At 51.3% G+C, this 19,471-nt stretch overlaps 1 protein-coding gene and 1 non-coding gene across 2 annotated transcripts in view; both read right to left on the bottom strand.

The window, feature by feature from the left end:
- Positions 1–19,471, bottom strand: part of LOC144668732 (uncharacterized) — a 434,727-nt gene that overhangs the window by 323,190 nt on the left and 92,066 nt on the right. The gene's annotated exons all lie outside the window — the stretch shown is intronic.
- On the bottom strand, positions 5,090–5,252 carry LOC144669228 (U1 spliceosomal RNA). The gene has a single exon (XR_013573644.1). It is a non-coding gene; the product is annotated as a U1 spliceosomal RNA (small nuclear RNA).

Below are 19,471 nucleotides of genomic sequence, written 5' to 3'. Positions count from 1 at the left end.
CAGTAGCTGCACAATACGCAGATAATGTAGATTGGAACGGGCTGGTGGAACAAGCAGCAGGATATGAGGAACAACGGGAAGCGGGTTGGGAATCACCACCCCCGTAACCCGTGGCCCCAATTAAGATAGAGCATGTGCCCCTGGTGCCCGGACAACCAGGCAGACCAGGCACAGCAGCAAGCTGATTTCCGAGCCTTTAGAGCAGAAATGGCACAAGACTTAGGGCAAGCCCCAGTTAATTGGAATACAGTGACTGGAGTAAAACAAGAAAAGGGCGAGAGTGCCCATGAATATGGCAATCGGAGGTTTGAGGCATATTGTAACTACAGGGTTGTAGGTGCTGCGCTGAACTGAGACGATGTACAGATTATGCAATTGTACAAGGATGGCCTTAGCCTGGCCCACCAGGCAATCCTAAACACCAGGCCTGGGCCCACCAGGCGATCCTAAACACCGGGCCCACCAGGCGATCCTAGACACCGGGCCCACCAGGCGATCCTAGACACCGGGCCCGGGCTAGTAGACAAGAACACATATGATCGAGGAAGATGGGCCACCGGGGTAGATAACCACATAGGGAAAACTAAGATAAAGGTGTCGGCAGTGAGGTTACAGACCCCACTGAAATGGTGGCCACTGCAGCAGCCGTTCCTAAACCCGAGGTGTGCTTTAATTGTAAAAACCCGAACATAAAATATTTACAGTGTTAGATGTAGCCAATGGATTTTGGTCGATACCACTGGACCAGGAATCCCAAGATAAATTCGCTTTCACAGTGGGAGGGAGACGGTGAACATGGGCGAGGCTCCCACAGGGATTCCACAACAGCCCCAACATCTTCCATCGGGTCACGAGTGAGAAGCTGAGTCCGTGCGACGTAGAGTCTAACAACAGTACAATCTTATAATATGCAGATGATATCCTAATAGCGTCAGAATCGGAAAGGGGCCACATCGGAGCTCTCCTCTGATAGTCATAAGGACACTGAAAAATGCTGGATTTAAGATAAACCCCTTTATGAGTTGCTGACCGGGAGGGCGATGCGCTTGCCAGAGGGCAGAGCCACCGGAAGTGAGGATATGGGACCCATCAGAGATAAAATTAAAAACGATATTAAGCAATTGGATGGACAGCTAAAGGAATTACAACAGGAAGTGAAGGACCAACAGGCTATCAGGGATTTAGAAGAGAGGACAAAAGGGGGACCCCCGTCACCACCGGCTGAGGTCGGAGACATGGTGTTTGTTCAAATCACCCCTAGCCAACCAGGTTTTGCCCCAAAATGGACTGGACCGTACGGAATTATTCACGTGCCTGCGCCGATATGAAGGGAAAAGCTAGGTGGAAACACTGGTCGCAACTGAAAAGGTATGATGTAAGTAAGAAAGACTAAATTACCAGGCAGCGGGGGGAAAACGGGCAACGAGCAGTCCGTACTGTGTAGGCCAAGTGGTTTAGGATTCATTCCCGATCTGGAGGACTGGCCATCTGAAAGACAAAAGGGGGAATCCTCAAATACGGGGAGGGTCACCGTGGGCTGTGCACAAGGAGGGACGTAAAGGAGAAAGCTACAGTGTGTGAGAGATTTTTCGCAATTTACCTTCACACCCCAGGAGAACAACAACTGGGGTCACTGTCCCGGGGAGGAAGACTTGGGAATGACAGATACCTGGCATTGGATCTTGAGGGCCAAACACGGAGAGTTGACTGCAACGGCGGACCCCCGGACCGACACCACCCTGCTATCACAGGACACGACGACACCACAGAGACTATCTTGCCCAGACATGACCCCTGGGCCACAGAATGGACTGGTACTGTATACGGACGGTGAACTCTTGTATGATAATGTTAAACATGAAATTGTACAGGTAATTGTGAACCTGGCAGGTATGCGACTGCCAGAGTATTGCAGAAACCAAGCGCCCCTACGAAAACTGTACAAATTACTGAGTAAGGCTGTGATTAATCAGGCGGCCGACGCCACGGGAGCCACTAGATTCAGGGCACCACCAGAAGAGAGAGTTAGTTAACAATGTACTGACAAGGGTGAACACAGGGACTTCCCTGGTAAACTCTCTCGACATTCAAGGAATCAACTCCGAGGTCACGAATCTTAAAGGGATCATGAGGCAGCTTGCTCATAAGAGTAGCGAGGGGTGGTGAAACGGCAGCGGCCCTAGGGGGCAAGAGTGTGGCATCTGTATTGGAAAGCGTACACGTTATAGAGACCCATGCTAAAGCCACCAGCCAATTAACAGAAAGGGAGGAACGACAAGAGGACAGCACCCAAAAAAGCCAGCTTACGGCCGGTGGATGATCGGGCAATTAAGACACAATCTGGGCCAGATCCAAAGTGGGGAGGTACCGGGCTGGATCAACAGTGCCCGGTTGTGGGGGATGGACAAGAACCCAGGCGTCATCGACGCATGTACATTGAAAGGAGTGACCAGGGTGTATGCGGTGATTCAGAAGTGCACCTCAAACCAAATGAACGTGATAGGTATGGGCAATCCCCTCAGTCACAGCAGACACGGGCCCACACCCTCAGTACCAAGTGGAGAACATTGGGTTAATCTGAGACAATGACTCCCTCCGGTACTACCCCATAGATATGCATGCCATATGCAAGAATCAGGGCATACACGGGGAATCACTGAGCGGGTGCAGGAGGAAAGGTAGCCTCACAATTAGCTCCCATCCAGTTGGAACGGGGGGGGGGTGCTGGACAAATGCGGGTACAACCGAACGGAGGGTTGTATATTAGAAATTACCCACAGAGAAAACCATCACACCCGCTCAGGATACAAGGGAACCCCGGCTCCCAGTTACTATCAGACACGCGTGAATGATGTACGTCCAACAAAGGGGTCAGGTCTCAGTCAACCCCTCCGACACACTCCACCATGCCCTGGAACACTATGACGAACCTAAGCAGGCCCCAATTCCCAACCTTCCCGAAAGTCTGACAAAGTTGAAAGGTGTCTTACGAAAGGTGAGGAATCAGCATTACGTGTTACAGGCGGTGTTTAAAAGGCTAATCAATGATATGGAAGAGCACTTGAGAGATCCGACATGGTGGGAGCAAGTGTGGGAATGGGGGCTGAATGCGGACATACACCCCTGGATAAGAATAAGCTCTCATATACTCGTCGCAGTGCAGCTAGTGTTAGCATTGTTTAACTCTAATTCTTTCAATGTCTTCTCCAGACAATCCAAAAAGTACCAGGAGACCATGAGTGGCGTACTGAGAGGCTGCGAGGAGACATTTGCGTTACATTATGGGACCAGCAACACTCACACACACACAGATTACACAATCCACACTGACATCACTAAAAATCACAGACGGAATCTCAGTAACAATCCACATGCTTTGCACAGTCTTGTGTTGGGGGTTTAGTGTTTGATATTTCGAACTGCAGTGACATTCCCGACAAGATGAGTTAAAGTTTTAACCTTAACCAGAAAATGGCTGAAACATTGTTTTCCTGGGATGAACACGTCAAAGGACAGGAAGAATCAGAAAGTTGTCCTGCCCTGGGATTAACATATCAATGGACAGGCCTCCTGGGGAGCAGATTGAGAGACATCCCAACATGCCAGGGGTGGAGTCTGCAAACTGCTCATTCAGGATATACCTGGCTAGGAACCCAATCCGAAAACCGCCTCCAGAGTGCGGAGCTAGTCCCCACTCTGGTTTAATGTGCGTGTGTGTTCCCTCTGTCTCAATCTGCTTTATAACTCTTTGACTTGTTTGTATTTGGATGTTGCTGAGTTGTAACTGAGAGTGAATCATTGGCTCTTGCGTTATTTTGTTTGAAAATGTTCTTTGCTCTCTGTTTTAATGGAATTAATTTTCTCCCCCACCCCTCAAAGAATTTTTATTTTGAAACCTGCAATCTGAAGATCCAGACTGGGACAAGGACTCTTCTTCTTCAGGAGTTTCCTGAGACCTTCTCCAAGGCCGTGCCCCATGGGCCCACGTGAGTTTGTGTCCGTTTCTTACCCTGAGATTTAATTTCCTCTCCGGGACCCTGGTTTTCGGTGGCTCCGGTTAACCAGTTCCTGTTGGACTGCGGGCCTGGAGTTTCAAAAAGAAAATCCTGGGGTTAAAGTAGCCCAGCCTTGCAATCCAAAACTTACATGTTAGCCTCCAGTGTGTGAGGAACAGGAGCCCCACAAGAGGAAATGAAAAGTCCTAAAGTGAAGCTGCCTAAAATCTTGTTATAATTCAGGGACAATGCGTGTATTTTGGGCTGTGCGATCATTCTGACGGTTAAACGGGATTCCCGGTGGTCATTTTACTGAGGGTTTAGATTTCTATCTGCCTTTCTCCAGTTTTCTTTCTGTTTATTTCTTCGCTTTGCGCTATTTAAGCCTTCAAGGAATAATCACAGGTGAATTGATGGGCCTACAGCAGGGCAAGTGAGCTGCAGAAGGGGCAGGGAAAGACTTTTACACATGGGGAGAGGGGGCAGGAGTTTCAGAAGGTAGGAGTCACACAGGGGGCTGATTAAGGGGGAGATTATACAGAGGGGGTGGGAGGCTGCTGTTCGTTTCGGAGGGGGATAATTAGAATGAACATGGGGACAGGGTGCTTGTTCATGTTTGAAATAGTGAGGGGTCGCTGCTACATGTTTAAAATGGTGAATGCATATGAGTTAATAGCTGATATGAGTTTGTATTTATACAGACATCCAGATAGATAGGGGGTGGGGCGGTGCTGGGAGTGCGGGGACTGTTGTGATGGTGGGTTGGGTGTTAGATGGGGGTTGTTTGAGAGAGATTTTTGAGTGGGCAAACGCGGGGTTAAAAATGGCGCGAGTAATTTGGCGGCCACGAAACAAACGGTCTGGCGAAAATGATGCATAGATGGAATAATTGTCGGCTGATAATGACAGGGAGGAAAAGAATGGGGGTTGGATAATATTTGCGAGGAGGAAAGAAAAAGCTAAATAACCAGTCCAGTATAGATTTTGAAGAGCACACATTGGGGGTTATATATTTCTTTTTTCAGAAAAGGTTGCTGACAGGAAATAGAAGAGAAAATGAAAGATATGATGAAATCTATTTTTTGAATTGTGAATCGGGGAGAGCGCAAACGCAGTCCCCCACTACCACAAATTTTACAGTCGAGTATCCCGCATTTGGGGACATCGCAGGCGTCAGCACACCCGAAGTGCAATGGGCTAGCATCGTCCTGGGAGAACCTTTTTTTTTTGCAAAAATATACTTTATTCATAAAATATCTTCAACCACATTCCAAACAATTTCAAAAACACCATTACAAGGGTACAATCCGGTTCAACTTTAACAAAATGTATCACCAGGTGCATCAGTACAAACAATATTACAATCATTTACAGGCTTTCACTTTGAGCTGTACAGCCCGAGGGGCTCTAAACAGTTCCCAGTCTCTCGGTGCGCTGTGGCAGAAAGGTCTTAGACAGCGGCCCTTCCCCATTGCGCTTTTGCAGCAGCTGCCCCAAGCTTTAGTGCGTCCCTCAGCACGTAGTCCTCGGCCTTGGAATGTGCCAGTCCGCAACACTCGGTCGGGGACAACTCTTTGCGCTGGAAGACCAACAAGTTTCGGGCAGACCAAAGCGCGTCTTTCACCGAGTTGATGATCCTCCAGCTGCAGTTGATGTTTGTCTCGGTGTGTGTCGCTGGGAACAGCCCGTAGAGCACAGAGTCCTGTGTCACAGAACTGCTCGGGATGAACCTCGACAGAAACCACTGCATCTCTCTCCAGATCTTCTTTGCAAAGGCACCAACTACAAGGATGTGAACAACGGTCTCATACCGACCACAGCCACCTCGAGGGCAACATGCCAAGGGGGTGAGACTCCTGACTTTGACAGTCTGCTCGGGGAACCATCCCACAGGGTCCACCCTCTCCTTTTCCCTCAGGGCATCTAAGACGTTACGTGCTGACCACTGCCTGATGGACTTGTGGTCAAAGGTGTTTTTCTGCATAAATTTTTCCACCAGGGACAGGTGGTACGGCACGGTCCAACTACTTGGAGCGTTCCGCGGCAGCGTGGCCAGACCCATCCTTCGCAACACCGGGGACAGGTAGAACCTCAGCACGTAGTGACACTTGGTGTTTGCGTACTGAGGGTCTACGCACCGCTTGATGCAGCCACACACAAAGGTGGCCATCAGTATGAGGGCGATGTTGGGCACGTTTTTTTCCCCTTTATCTAGAGGCTTGTACATCGCGTCTCTGCGGACACGATCCATTTTTGACCTCCAGATAAAGCGGAAGATGGCTCGAGTGATCGCCACCACGCAGGAGTGTGGAATGGGCCAGACCTGCGCCACGTACAGCAACAGCGAGAGTGCCTCACACCTGATGACCAGGTTCTTACCCGCAATGGAGAGGGAGCGTCGCTCCCACATGCCCAGTTTCCTTTTCACCATAGACACTCGCTCCTTCCAGTTTCTAACTCATGCCCTGGTCCCTCCGAACCATATCCCCAGCACCTTCAGGCCGTCAGCCCTGACAGTGAAGGGGACAAAGGATCGGTCAGCCCAGTTCCCAAAGAACATGGCCTCGCTCTTCCCACGATTTACCTTGGCTCCCGAGGCCAGTTCGAACTGGTCGCAAATGTGGATCAGTCTGCGCACCGACAGCGGATCCGAGCAGAAGACGACGACGTCGTCCATGTACAGGGAGGCTTTTACCTGAGTGCCTCCACTGCCTGGGATCGTCACTCCTCTTATGCCCGGATCCTTCCTGATGGACTCGGCCAAGGGTTCTATGCAACACACGAAAAGAACAGGCGAGAGAGGTCAGCCCTGCCTGACTCCAGATTTAATCGGAAAGCTATCTGTTTCCCACCCATTGACTGAGACTGCGCTACTGATGTTAGTGTAGAGCAGTTGGATCCAATATCGAATTCCCTCCCCAAACCCCATTTTGGAAAGCACATCCACCACGTAGGTGTGCGATATTCTGTCAAAGGCCTTCTCCTGATCCAGGCTGATGAGGCAAATGTCCACACCCCTATCCTGCACATAGGCAATCGTATCCCTGAGCAGCGCCAGGCTGTCAGAGATCTTCCTGCCCGACACAGTGCAGGTCTGGTCATGGTGTATCACCAATTCCAGAGCGGATTCGACCCGATTGGCGATGACCTTGGACAGAATCTTATAGTCCACATTCAACAGTGAAATGGGTCGCCAAATTCTAATTTCCTCCCTTTCTTCCTTGTGCTTGTAGATGAGGGTGATGATGCCTTTCCTCATGGATTCTGACATGCTGCCGGCCAGGAGCATACTCTCGTACACTTCTAGTAGGTCTGGGCCCTTCCAGTCCCACAGAGCCCAATACAACTCCACCGGCAAGCCGTCGCTTCTGGGGAGATTTACTCTTCTCGAAGGACTCAAGGGCCTAAGTCAGTTCGTCAGGAGTTCGCGGTTTGTCAAGCCTCTCCCGTGTACTGTCGACTAAGACCTCCGTGATAGAGGACAAGAAGGACTGGGAGGCCGTGCTGCCCGTGGGCTTCACGTCATACAATCCGGCATAAAACGATTTGCTGATCCTCAAAATGTCGGACTGCGCTGACTTTACTGAGCCGTCTTCTTCCTTCAGGCTGCTGATCACAGAGCTCTCTCTCTGTACCTTTTCGAAGAAGAAACGTGAGCACGTCTCATCCTGCTCCACGGAGCGCGCTCCGGAATGGAAGATGTTCTTGGAGGCAAAGGGCTAGGCTTGCTGGCTCTTCACCTCTTAGAGTTCCTCCTTGACATCGACCCCCACCGACTGCAGCCGGAGCAGATTCTGCATGTATTTCAGGAGTCGGGACATTTCCCTCTGTTCCTTTCTAGCTTTCTGGGTGCCTTTGACGATGAAAAACCTCTTGATGTTTCCCTTGATCGCTTCCCACCAATGTGTCAGGGACTCAAAGAGGGGTTTCATGGTTCTCCAACCTTTGTAATCCCTCTTGAGCTCCTCAATGTTCTCTGGGGTCAGCAGTTGCACGTTTAGCTTCCATGCCCCCCTGCCCACCCTCTGGTCTTCCTCTAAGTGACAGTCAACCAGTAGGAGGCAGTGGTCAGAGAAGAACACCGGCTTGACATCGGTGGATCTGACTGCGAATGCGCGGGACACAAACAGTAAGTCTATCCTGAAACGGATGGACCCGTCTGGTCGCGACCGGGTGTATCTATGCTGTGCTCAGTCTGCAGGGTTGCTGAAGACGTCGTGCAGCTTGGCATCCTTAACTGTTTCCATCAGGGATCTGGACGTAGCGTCCAACCTTCTGTCGGCCCTGCCGGATCGTCCAGCCGCATCGATGTTGCAGTTGAAGTCACCGCCCACAATGACCGGCCTGGACGTCACCAACAGCAGTGGGAGCTGCTGAAAAACCGCCAGCCGGGCGGTCTTTTGTGCCGGGGCATACACGTTAATTAACCGGAGTGGAGCATTCTTGTACATTACTTTTGCTACGAGGAGGCACCCACCCATGACCTCCTTAACCTCGGAGACAGTGAAGTTGCCTCCCCGCAGCAGAATACCCAGGCCGGAGGAACGAGAGTCGTATCCGTCCGATCAGATCGATGGCCCGTATGACCACCACCGTGACCATTGTCTGTAGTAGCTGAGGTGCGGTATCGCACACTCCTGCAGAAACAACAGGTCAGCTTTGACCTTGGCAAGGTAATCCAAGGTCGCCACACATCGCGTAGTTGATTTAATGCTATGCACATTTATGGATACCATCTTTACACCCATTTTAAAGCATTTAGTCTCTTACCAAACCTGTTGCCTCTGAGAGTCCCAGGCCTTTGGTCTGCTCCTGCATACCCATAGTGTTTACAAATTGCCTCACTTTGGATGGGCTGAGGAAACTGTCCTGAACATCCCCATTGGCAATGTTCTGCTCAGGTGGCATCTGGGGTTCGTGCAGAGAATGGGATTTGAAATGTCCTCTGTTGGAGAAGCTTCTCCAATCCTCTCCCTCTCTGGGGCGTTGCTACTCCCGGCTTCCCGGAGCTGGGGTGCGCTGAGCGCCTCACTGCTCCCAGATTCCTGGGGCTGGGATGCGCTGGCCTCTTCGGGTTGTGGGCAAAGTTGGGGTGCGCTGGTCTCCTCATTGTCTCCAATGTTCTGGAGCTCAGGTGTCTCGTCCTCCAACTCCCTAGAGCTTTGCCGCTTCTTCTGCAGGTGTCGCCCAGGCACTTCTTCGTCCGAAGAGCAGCTGCCCTTGTTATCCGTGTCGGATGGGAGACGCCTCTTGCCTCTTGTCTGGGAAGTGGCTTGGTCCCTTCTTCCTTTTGGCTCTCTTCACCAGCTGCCACTCCCCCTGCTGATTTTCCGCTGCTTCCTCCTCCTCCATTGATTCGCTCTCCTGAGGAGTGGGAGGTTCAGGGGGCAGTGCTGTTGATCGGTTGTCTGCTGCCTCAATCTTTTCCTCCACCTTGTCTCTCCCTGTGTCCTCCTTTGTCCCCTTGTTTTCACTGGGGGCCATGGTGGTTGGAGTGTTGCAAGTGTCCTTGGTAGTGGTGACTCGAAGCATTTCTGCTGCTTCCCCCTCTTTGGCTTTGGCTGCCTGTGCATAATTGAGGCAGCGTTTGGGGCAGGTCCTGTAGAGGTGAGCTGCCTCGCCACACAGGTTGCAGCTCTTAGTCTGTTTGCAATCCTTTGTCTGGTGCCCTTCCTGTTTGCAGTTCTTGCAGAGGGCGCCGATGCAGTTGGCCGCCACATGACCAGACTTGCCGCATGAGCAACAAAGTTTGGGTTGCCCAGCGTAAACAAAGTAGCCATGGCTTCTCCCGATAGCGAAGCTGGAAGGAGGGTGGAAGATGGTTCCCTTACCGTCGGGGTCTTGAGCGTGACCTTAACCTGGCGTTTGCATGTCCAAATCCTGAAGGCGTCTCTATCCTCGCTGGAGCTCCCAACTTTGTTGACGTACCTGGCGAGGAAGGTGAACACGTCGGCGACAGGGTCGTAGGGGTTACAGAGACGCACCGTCACCACATGGTCCCGTTGCAACGGCGGAGCAAAGAGCGGCTCCACCGTCAGGATCTTCATCTCCGGCTGGTCTCTGTTCTCCTCGAACACCTTCAGGAACGTGACGCAAGCTGCCACTCGCTTGAAAGTCACATCGAAATGTCCAGCGCTTGGGAAGTCTTGCAGGGAGTAGATCTCCTCCGCTTCAAATCCACATGCCTTCAACAGGATCCGCTTGATGAAGGCGGCCCGATCCATGGGTGCTCCTCCTTCGCTGCCCTTCACCGTCACCCGAACAGTGTTACGTACCCCATCATATGGGGCTCGACTGGTTATAGCCATCGCTTCACGACTACACTTTATCTTAGCCAAAAGGCCGAGTCAATCGAATGTTGGCCAACAAATCCCAAAATGAAGAGCTGGTACCGGCAAAAAATCTCATGTCAGTTTCGGCAGCTTTACCACAGCCACCAGTAGCTGCACAATACGCAGATAATATAGATTGGAACGGGCTGGTGCAACAGGCAGCAGGATATGAGGAACAACGGGAAGCAGGTTGGGAATCACCACCCCCATAACCCGTGGCCCCAATTAAGATAGAGCATGTGCCCCCGGTGTCCGGACAACCAGGCAGACCAGCTCAAGCGGCCGTACCGGCACAAAATGGGCAGCCGGCCCAGGCGCCAATACACGGACAGAGAGCTATAACGGGGGGTTCCTGGCGCAACTGAGAACCACGTATGTGTCCCTGTCACCTAGCGACACTATGAAGCTATTGGAAATAAATTACCCCAACTAAAACCTAGACACGGAATGAGTCGTTTTGGCAAAAATTGAGGGAAATAAGGCAATGCCACCGTCTCCATAACAGGGACGTTCGCGGGTTAGTCCGGATAAAACTACCTGAGGCGTTTTGGGGACGGCTGCGGCGAGCGTATCAGGACGGAACCTGGTGTAATGATATCGCTGCAGACCAGGCACAGCAGCAAGCTGATTTCCGAGCCTTTAGAGCAGAAATGGCACAAGTCTTAGGGCAAGCCCCAGTTAATTGGAATACAGTGACTGGAGTAAAACAAGAAAAGGGCGAGAGTGCCCATGAATATGGCAATTGGAAGTTTGAGGCATATTGTAACTACGGGGGTGTAGGTGCACTGGAGGTTCACTAGAGCTTTCCCCACCAGGGACTGCAACGCCACCACGGCCACAAAGATCCTCGCTTTTGAAGTAGTACCAAGGTGGGGAATCCCTTTACAGATAGATTCGGATCAAGGAGCGCATTTTACGGACAGTATTATGAAAAGGACGTGTGAGCTGCTCGGAGTAAAACAGAAATTTCACGTACCTGACCATCCACAAAGCTCAGGAATGGAAGAATGTATGAACCGCACGTTAAAAAATGCTATTGCAATGGCAAACACAGCAACTAGTAGGGGATGGGTGGATGTGCTCCCCCGCATATTGATGCGACTGAGGGCTACCCCCAACAGGACAACTGGTTTAACCCCTTATGAGTGGATGACCGGGAGGGCAATGCGCTTGCCAGAGGGCAGAGCCACCGGAAGTGAGGATATGGGACCCATCAGAGATAAAATTAAAAACGATATTAAGCAATTGGATGGACAGCTAAAGGAATTACAACAGGAAGTGAAGGACCAACAGGCTATCAGGGATTTAGAAGAGAGGACAAAAGGGGGACCCCCGTCACCACCGGCTGAGGTCGGAGACATGGTGTTTGTTCAAATCACCCCTAGCCAACCAGGTTTTGCCCCAAAATGGACTGGACCGTACGGAATTATTCACGTGCCTGCGCCGATATGAAGGGAAAAGCTAGGTGGAAACACTGGTCGCAACTGAAAAGGTATGATGTAAGTAAGAAAGACTAAATTACCAGGCAGCGGGGGGAAAACGGGCAACGAGCAGTCCGTACTGTGTTAGCCAAGTGGTTTAGGATTCATTCCCGATCTGGAGGACTGGCCATCTGAAAGACAAAAGGGGGAATCCTCAACTACGGGCAGGGTCACCGTGGGCTGTGCACAAGGAGGGACGTAAAGGAGAAAGCTGCCTCTTATATCCAACCTAAACCCTGGTGATCACCAGCAGTGTGCTTCATTACAGAAATAACAATAACCGGGTAACCTCCACGCCAAGATGGAAAAAAGCTGGGTGTCCATGATCATTACCAGGGCCCTGGCTATCGCAGCCACCGGCATACAGAATGTAAACCGTGAAGCAGTGGCCGGTATGGGCTTATACTACAAGAATGTCAGCGACGGATATTGCGTGAAAGGTGTGAATGTCACAACGGAAAGGTCAATGCTCTTCAAGTGTGGCACCGGGCTTACGCAACTATCCATTGGAACGAGCGATGGTGAGAGCCTAGGGCAGAGCTCGCATTCGGGAACGGAACTCCGATGGAAAAATGAGGGTCCACTATGCTTCCAGATCAGCGATGGTTCGGACGGACCCTGGACATGTGCGAAGGGGGCACAGGTCCAGATACAGTGTGTGAGAGATTTTTCGCAATTTACCTTCACAAGGAGGACTTGGGAATGACAGATACCTGGCATTGGATCTTGAGGGCCAAACACGGAGAGTTGACTGCAACGGCGGATCCCCGGACCGACACCACCCCGCTATCACAGGACGCGACGACACCAAAGAGACTATCTTGCCCAGACATGACCCCTGGGCCACAGAATGGACTGCTACTGTATACGGACGGTGAACTCTTGTATGATAATTTTAAACATGAAATTGTACAAGTAATTGTGAACCTGGCAGGTATGCGACTGCCTGAGTATTGCAGTAACCAAGCACCTCTACGAAAACTATACAAATTACTGAGTAAGGCTGTGATTAATCAGGCGGCCGACGCCACGGGTGCCACTAGATTCAGGGGACATCCTGCTTTCCACCGCCAGAAGAGAGAGTTAGTGTGGAAGAATAAAATACATCTACAGGTCAACTAAGGGTTAAACAGTTAGCACCATCGTGGAATACTACAGCACTGTTCCCTCTCTCGTTAGCACCATCGTGGAATACTACAGCACTGTTCCCTCTCTCGTTAGCACCATCGTGGAATACTACAGCACAGTTCCCTCTTTTGTTCTAGCAGGTACACCTGCAGCTGCCAGCTAATTGAGCAGGAGGGGAGAAAGGGAGTGTCATGGGCAGGCTTCCTGGAGTCATTAAGACGGGGCTGGGATGTCTGCCCCTAACACAAGGAGACAGGATCAAGCAATGGTCATCTGTTCTCTAGAGTGTACACCGCCTAGCACTAAAGATAAGGTCAAGCATGGTTATCTATTCTCTGTCTCACTTTTTATTAGTACGTGAGCTTCCCCTAATATCCTGTATAGTCATAAACTTAGAATAGACTAATTGTGTGACAATGATTCTCAATGTAATTGATCATTGAAAGTTAGACAGTCTTATCACCTTCAAGCTCTTTGATATGTACAACCTCTACTATAAATATGTGTGTGCTCTGATGCTTCCTCAGAGTGTGCTTGTATGCTACTGGGCTCTCCGTGATATCACGATTAATAAAGGCTTCCGAGACAAACCTCCTGGGTCTGAGTGTTCACTCCGATTTCCGCGACAGTTAGTTAACAATGTACTGACAAGGGTGAACACAGGGACTTCCCTGGTAAACTCTCTCGACATTCAAGGAATCAACTCCGAGGTCACGAATCTTAAAGGGATCATGAGGCAGCTTGCTCATAAGAGTAGCGAGGGGTGGTGAAACGGCAGCGGCCCTAGGGGGCAAGAGTGTGGCATCTGTATTGGAAAGCGTACACGTTATAGAGACCCATGCTAAAGCCACCAGCCAATTAACAGAAAGGGAGGAACGACAAGAGGGCAGCACCTAAAAAAGCCAGCTTACGGCCAGTGGCTGATCGGGCAATTAAGACACAATCTGGGCCAGATCCAAAGGGGGGAGGTACCGGGCTGGATCAACAGTGCCCGGTTGTGGGGGATGGCCAAGAACCCAGGCGTCATCGACGCATGTACATTGAAAGGAGTGACCAGGGTGTATGCGGTGATTCAGAAGTGCACCTCAAACCAAATGAACGTGATAGGTATGGGCAATCCCCTCAGTCACAGCAGACACGGGCCCACACCCTCAGTACCAAGTGGAGAACATTGGGTTAATCCGAGACAATGACTCCCTCCGGTACTACCCCATAGATATGCATGCCATACGCAAGAATGAGGGCATACACGGGGAATCACTGAGCGGCTGCAGGAGGAAAGGTAGCCTCACAATTAGCTCCCATCCAGTTGGAACGGGGGGGGGGTGCAGGACAAATGCGGGTACAACCGAACGGAGGGTTGTATATTAGAAATTACCCACAGAGGAAACCATCACACCCGCTCAGGATACAAGGGAACCCCGGCCCCCAGTTAGTATCGGACACGTGTGAATAATGTACGTCCAACAAAGGGGTCAGGTCTCAGTCAACGCCTCCGACACACTCCACCATGCCCTGGAACACTATGACGAACCTAAGCAGGCCCCAATTCCCCACCTTCCCAAAAGTCTGACAAAGTTTGAAGGTGACTTACGAAAGGTGAGGAATCAGCATTACGTGTTACAGGCGGTGTTTAAAAGGCTAATCAATGATACGGAAGAGCACTTGAGAGATCAAGGGGAATGTCCCCCCACCCACTCAGGGAATGGCTCAGGGAATCCCCCCCCCACCACACAGGTAGCTCTCAGCGATTGCGAGCGAGCATCACGCTGCCCGGGCCTTAATTGGCCCACCCACATAAAATGGCAACTCGCCCTCGATTGGGGGCGTCAATTGGGTTCACGCCGGCCCCTGCACAACTCCCCCACCCCCGACGGGGGGGAAGATTCAGCCCATGAATATATTTCAATCTGCGTCACTCGGCAGTGAGAGAAAAGCTGAAAGGATCAATGATATCCTCAGGCTCGGTGTTCATACTTGAATTGTTGGCCTTTGTGTCATCGCATATCACATTTAGACAAAATGCTTTATAGTAAGGTTGATATAAATTGGAACTATTTCTTCCCTTCTATCACTTTACAGATAAACTGCTTTATGCAATGTGCTGCTGACAGTGGAGAATGGCCTTGGCTGACCTCTTTCTCCGGACATGCTTATTCGTACTGTCCACTTTAACAGGCTTCTCGTGGAACCCGCTCAACAGCTACCACCCAGCAAAATAGATGTGGCTGACTTCTTACCTTCCCACTAACTTCCTCATTTTTAAATTAATCCACTGGCCGTCGACATTTTGTTCAAATCGATGGGATTTTACTTTGTCCGAAAGCCTTGCAGATCCGACTAATAATAATGGATCTTTCTGATGGTGATCAGAGAAACAATGAGCGGGACATCCATCGATGTTTGTCCCCCTGTTGGAGCCACTGTCCTGGGTCATGGGAGAAACTCCGTTTCCTGACCACTGTTTCCATCCCTGGCATCTGTCGAAATCTGAGCTCCTTTATTGACAAGAAATCTTGACCCCAAGATGAGCTTCTGAACACTGAGCTGGACCCGGATTTTCCTCCACTCGTTTCTTTCCGCCCACCCAGCCTTTTTCCAGCTCCCACAAACTCTAATTTTCCTAATGACGGTTTTCCTTTCATTCCCCAATAGCTTGTGACTCCAGCCCCCTCCCCGCCGCCGCCGCCCACCAACTTGCTCCCCCCCCTCCCCCACCCCCCAGTCTCCCGCCCCGGAGTTCTCTCTCCCCCCCCACCACACCCCCGTCTTCCCCTCCGAGCTCTCTTCCCCCAACCCCGAGCTCCCCTTCCCAGCCCCCTGCGCTCCCTCTCTCCCTCCACCCCCCAGAGTTCTCCTCCCCCCCCGCGCCGAGCTCTCTCTCCCCCCCGCCAACCACACCCCCCCCGAGCTCCCCTTCCCCCCGCCCCACCCAAGATCCCCTCCCCTCCACCCGAGCTCCCCTCCTCCCACACCCCCCAACAAGCTCCCCTCTTCCCACAACCCCCCGAGCTCTCCACCCCCCCGCCCCCTTCCCCCCGAGCTCACTCTCTCTCCTCCCCCCGCAGAGCTCTCTCTCCCCCTCCGAGCTCCCCTTCCCCCCCCAGCTCTCCTCCTCCCCCTACCCCCTGAGCTCCCCCTCCTCCCCTCCCCTCCTCCTCTCCCCCGAGCTCTCCCCTCCCCCGCTCCCTCCTCCCCCCCAGCACTTCGCCACGCCCCCCCGAGCTCCCCTCCTCCCTCCCAGCTCCCCTCCTCCCTCCCAGCTCCCCTCCTCCCCCTCCAGCTGTACCCCCCACCCGAGCTCCCCTTCTCCCCCACCAGCTCTCCCCACCCCCAGCTCCCCTCCTCTCCAGCTTTCTCCCTCCCCCCCAGCTCTCTCTCCCTCCCAGCTCTCTCTCTCTCCGCTCCCCCCAGCCCTCTCTCACCCCCCCAGCTCTCTTCCCCCCCCCAGCTCTCTTCCCCCCCACCAGCTCTCTTCCCCCCCCCAGCTCTCTTCCCCCCCCACCCCGAGTTCTCTCTCTCCCCCCACCCCCACCCCGAGTTCTCTCTCTCTTCCCCCCCCCCCTCCCCGAGTTCTCTCTCTCTTCCCCCCCCCCCTCCCCGAGTTCTCTCACTCTTCCCCCCCCTCCCCCCCGAGTTCTCTCTCTCTTCCCCCCCCTCCCCCCGAGTTCTCTCTCTCTTCCCCCCCCTCCCCGAGTTCTCTCCCCTCCCCCCACCTCCCCGAGTTCTCTCCCCTCCCCCCCACCCCCCCGAGTTCTCTCCCCTCCCCCCCCACCCCCCCGAGTTCTCTCCCCTCCCCCCCCACCCCCCCGAGTTCTCTCCCCTCCCCCCCCACCCCCGCCGCTATTTCTATATTTTGCCCTCGGTCCTTTTCTCTCCCGTTTGATTCTCGATCGCCGCGCGCGCCATTCAGTTTACCGCCAAAACCAACCGCCGCCTCCCGATCCCCGGCAACGGCCGCGTGACCCGGCTCAAACCTCGCGAGAGGGCCCCGGAGCGGCATCACGTGACAATGGGTATTTAAGGCGCCGCCGGAGCCCCTGTCCCTCCAGCGGGCAGGGTTTGGGAATTTATGTCTTTGGGAACTCTCATTGGGGGGAAACTCTCAGGGAGGGAAAAACGGGCCGAATGGGCTTTAGTCCGATGAGGCTGTGTGGAGAGCTCGGGCTCGGCCACTGACATTAACACTCGATGTCCGGCTCTCTCCGCTCTTTCCAAAGCTTCTTGTGACATTCAGGCTTTTTCTTCTCTTTCCATCCGGATGAAGCAAATGTGGCTGCAACAAAACAAGGCCAATGCGGTCAGACATTGTGGAGAATGTACTGCCTGGAAAGATGCTGGAAGCCCATGCAATGATTTCCCTAAAGGAATTGGACATCAGCTTGAATTGGAACAATGGCTGGGGTTGGGGGGAGAGCAGAGGAATGGGATCAATTGGATCTTTTAAAGAGCCAGCACAGCCTCAATGGTCGAATAGCTGCCTTTTTTAATGTATGATTTTAGACACTGAAGAATCAATGGGAATCTGCATTGGTGCAAGAATTCATCACATTAATCCTCATTAATTTAGCATTTAATTAGTTCCCTGATTCAAGAAGCTGCTGATCATTTCCAGAGAGTATTTATATTTTCCTGATGCTCTGGACATTGGTGAGAAGTTGTGTAAACATCAACAGCTTGTGTTTTTGTGCAGGCTCTCCCCATAAAAGGATGCCCCAAACTGCTGAATTGTTTAAGTGCTGTCACTTATTGTAAAGAGTCAACACTAAAATGGAGGCCCTTTGGCAAAACTGTTCACTGATTTTAAACTCCTCAGGAGTTCCCTCCCACTCTGAACTGTTTCCACCTGCCTGTATTTCTCTATTCCCCTCAGGCTCCCCTTAAATGTTTGCAATCTGTTCTACTACTCTGTGGTAGTAAGTTTCATCAGAGTATGCAAGTATTTTCTCTTTAAAATCTTGATTTGATTTTAGTGGTTCTTGTATTCATTTAAGCAAATGTGGGACCCCTTTCCCTCAGCAGACTGTCACTGACAGCAATGAGTGTTCATCTGTCCTTGTCGTGTAATTGATCTCCCTATATTTTCTGAACATCAACTTGAATAGGCAAACAAAGCACCCCTCTCAACATCTTTTGCTTTTGGGGGATTTCTGATAGTACGGTGGACACGTGTTGGGGAGTAAGAAGCTGGGGGAAGTCTGGAGGGTATTAAATAATAAAAAGGTACATGTCTTTATTACATCATCTGATTTCTGGATTGTTTAAAAGAATGCAGTCTATTGCATTGAGCTAAAATGAATTGGTGCCAATATTCTACTCTTATTAGGAAGTGAAAACAATTTGGGTACAGTTTCCAGAGATGCTCAACTTGATTTCCAAACCATTAGTATTTTGGCTGTCAACACTGGCAGGGCACCTACAATCATGGCCCTTAAGGGTGTCAAAAATCAATTTCCAGACTTTGTAAACAAACATCCAGCTCTTGGTGCATGAATGGTTTCTTCAGAAGAGCCATTGCAAATCGTTGTAAAGCCTTTTTTATGGTGAAGGAGGGGCAACAAAAGAGAAGGGGCAGCATAGGACGTGAACATGTCCCAACACCGTGCCCTACCCTGCATAGAATGCAATGTACAGGTAACAAAATCACAAGGGCCTTGGTGAGATGTGCATTAGAATTGTATACCTCAACATAGGGGGTATATGTCATCTCTGCCACCTACTGCATGAAGACCAGCAGCTTATCACCTGTCCAGTTTGAAGGTGTTGACCAAAGTACGTTTATAGCACAGACTCTGAAATGGGGGGGCCTCTGGGACATCTCTGTAATGCCTGAGTCTGTGGGACAGGAGAGCAGGGAAACTGGTCACATTTGTCACCTCAGCAAAGTGGTAGCAAGATGTGGCCATTCAGTCTCACGAGGTCACTGGCTTACTTATGGTCCAGGCTACGTAACTAATGCCATCAATGTTGTGTTTCATTCTCAAAGAGAAAAGCACCTCCAAAGGACTTTTACACCCAGAATATACATTGTGCGTGACAACACATGAGGTTTCGGTCAATGTGAAGGATGCTGGAAATTATGATGTGTTCCTTCCAAATTTCTCTTGATCTCATCTTCAAAACAAAATCATTTCAATGGATGGCTTGTGGTTGACCTAAGTTTAGCTCCTCTGCCATGGCTCTGACCTCCAGATGAGTGCTCCAAATGTTACCTGAGGTGTGCCAGTGACAAATTGTGTGTGTGCCTCTACAACAGGATTGGTCATTTACAGATTCTTTGGGATTTTAAAGGGGCCACTTTTGCTGCCTACACTAACCTGTAGAGGCTCTGCAGTATCTTTAGTTTGTGAATATGGGGATATTTGAAACCTACCGCATGCAGTACAAATTCATCATGCCAAAAAAAGGCCTGAGCTGCTTCATTTGAAGTGCTCGGTAGAACGCAGTTTACCTTGTTGTAGAAGGTGTTGAGCTTCTTGTGTTGTTGGAGCTGCACTCGTCCAGCCAAGTGGAGAGCATTTCATCACACTCCTGA

Source organism: Cetorhinus maximus, chromosome 28 (genome assembly GCF_964194155.1).
Source record: "Cetorhinus maximus chromosome 28, sCetMax3.hap1.1, whole genome shotgun sequence".
Taxonomy (NCBI): domain Eukaryota; kingdom Metazoa; phylum Chordata; class Chondrichthyes; order Lamniformes; family Cetorhinidae; genus Cetorhinus; species Cetorhinus maximus.
This window is presented reverse-complemented; position numbering and strand designations above follow the sequence as displayed.